The sequence below is a fragment of the Apodemus sylvaticus genome, chromosome 3, assembly GCF_947179515.1.
Source record: "Apodemus sylvaticus chromosome 3, mApoSyl1.1, whole genome shotgun sequence".
Taxonomy (NCBI): domain Eukaryota; kingdom Metazoa; phylum Chordata; class Mammalia; order Rodentia; family Muridae; genus Apodemus; species Apodemus sylvaticus.
The window spans coordinates 125,696,715-125,699,325 of NC_067474.1; the positions used below are offsets into that span (position 1 = coordinate 125,696,715).

Consider the following 2,611-nt stretch of genomic DNA (forward strand, 5'->3'; position numbering starts at 1 on the left):
CCTTTAGGGTACAGGTTATAGAAGCCGACAAATCCCCAAATCCTCAATCAGTAAGACCCAGGAGGGCTGGTGGTTCATTCCTTTTCTAAGGTTAACAGGCTTGGCACTCAGAAAGGGTCTGTATTCTGGTTAGAGCCTGAAGGAAGGAAAGGACCAACACCCTCACATAAATCAATTAGGCAAGAACAGCTCACTCTTTTTTTTTTTTTTTTTTTTTTTTTTTTTTTTAGTATTTTTATTTTCTATATTCTCTGTTTACAGTCCAAATGATTTCCCCTTTCCCAGATCCCCCCTCCCCATATATCCCATAAACCTTCTTCTCTCCACCCATTCTCCAATCACCTCCCTCCTTTTTCTCTGTCCTGATACTCCCTCCAATGCTAGATCAATCCTTTCCAGGATCAGGACCCTCTCCATACTTCTTCATGGGAGTCATTTGTTATGCTATTTGTGCCTTGGGTATTCAGAGCTTCTGGGCTAATTAATATCCACTTATCAGAGATTGCATTCCATGTGTGTTCTTTTGTGATTGGGTTACCTCACTTAGGATGATATTTTCCATATCAAACCATTTGCCTAAAAATTTTGTGACTTCATTGTTTCTAATTGCTGAGTAGTATTCCATTGTGTAAATATACCACATTTTCTGTATCCATTTCTCCTTTGAGGGACATCTGGGTTCTTTCCAGCTTCTGGCTATTATAAATAAGGCTTCTATGAACATAATGGAGCATGTGTTTTTATTGCATGTCGGGGAATCCTTTGGGTATATGCCCAGGAGAGGTATAGCAGGGCCCTCTGGAAGTGTCATGTCCAGTTTTCTGAGGAACCACCAGACTGATTTCCAAAGTGGTTGTACCATCTTACAGCCCCACCAGAAGTGGAGGAGTGTTCCTCTTTCTCCACATCCTTGCCAACATCTGCTGTCTCCTGAGTTTTTGACCTTAGTCATTCTGACTGGTGTAAGTTGAAATCTCAGGGTTGTTTTGATTTGCATTTCCCTAATGACTAATAATGTTGAGCATTTCTTAAGGTGCCTCTTGGCCATCCAAATTTCTTCAGGTGAAAATTCTTTGTTTAGATCTGTACCCCATTTTTAATAGGGTTATTTGGTTCCTTGGGGTCTAACTTCTTGAGTTCTTTGTATATATTGGATATTAGCCCTCTATCAGATGTAATGTTCGTGAATATCCTTTTCCAATTTGTTGGTTTGCCGTTTTGTCCTTTTAACAGTGTCCTTTGCCTTACAGAAACTTTGTAATTATATGAGGTCCCATTTGTCAATTCTTGATCTTAGAGCATAAGCTATTGGTGTTCTGTTCAGGAACTTTTCCCCTGTGCCCATGTCCTCAAGGGTTTTCCCCAGTTTCTTTTCTATTAGTTTCAGTGTGTCTGGTTTTACGTGGAGGTCCTTGAGCCACTTGGAGTGGAGTTTAGTACATGGAGATAAGAATGGATCAATTCACATTCTTCTGCATGCTGACCTCCAATTGAACCAGCACCATTTGTTGAAAAGTCTTTTTTCCACTGGATGTTTTTGGCTCCTTTGTCGAAAATCAAGTGACCATAGGTGTGTGGATTCATTTCTGGGTCTTCAATTCTATTCCATTGGTCCACTTGTCTGCCACTGTGCCAATACCATGCAGTTTTTAACGCTATTGCTCTGTAGTATTGCTTGAAGTTAGGAATACTGATGCCCCCAGAATTTCTTTTGTTGTTGAGAGTAGTTTTAGCTATCCTGGGTTTTTTGTTATTCCAGATGAATTTGAGAATTGCTTTTTCTAACTCTGTGAAGAACTGAGTTGGGATTTTGATGGGGATTGCATTGAATCTGTAGATTGCTTTTGGCAAGATGGCCATTTTAACTATATTAATCCTGCCAATCCACGAGCATGGCAGATTTTTCCATTTTCTGAGGTCTTCTTTGATTTCCTTCTTCAGAGACCTGAAGTTCTTGTCATATAGATCTTTTACTTGTTTGGTTAGAGTCCACCAAGATTCTTTATATTGTTTAAAAATATGGAACACTTCATGAATTTGTGTGTCATCCTTGCGCAGGGTCCACGCTAATCTTCTCTGTATTGTTCCAATTTTAGTATATGTGCTGCCAAAGCGAGCACAAAAAGTTCACTCTTACTCTCCGGCTTTCAAATGATTGGTTGCAGCATACCCAAGCCTCTCTAATTTTACTTAGTTCTTGGACTCAAATGTAATTTTTACTGGAGACATCTCCCTAGATGTACACAAAGTAATGTTTGACCAGATATCTGGACACTCAGTGGCTTGGGAAGGTTGACATGTAAATTAGCCTTCATGTCTGCTTTGTTGGTGCCATAGAAGAGCTATATGCGTTGTGAAATGCTGTGCAAATTGAAGGAAGTGTCACCACTGATTTGAAGGAGAAGGTTATTCCTTGATGACAACAGCTTACCCCATCCAGGACTTACTCTTTTCTGGATGTTACTGTCATTTTCACTAACTGTATCTTATTTAACCCTTAAAGTAATGTTATCTCTGCTTCCAGGCTGCCATCATTTGAATCCTAGCCCTGTCCCCAGCTTTCATCAACCCAGTACCCAGAGCATGAGGTGCTCATTGTATACCCATTACA

The 2,611-nt window shown here is 40.0% G+C and overlaps 1 non-coding gene across 1 annotated transcript; it reads right to left on the bottom strand.

The window, feature by feature from the left end:
* Nucleotides 1-2,013: 2,013 nt before the first annotated feature.
* LOC127682030 (U6 spliceosomal RNA) lies at nucleotides 2,014-2,120 on the bottom strand. Its single transcript, XR_007977332.1, has one exon. It is a non-coding gene; the product is annotated as a U6 spliceosomal RNA (small nuclear RNA).
* Nucleotides 2,121-2,611: the final 491 nt, after the last annotated feature.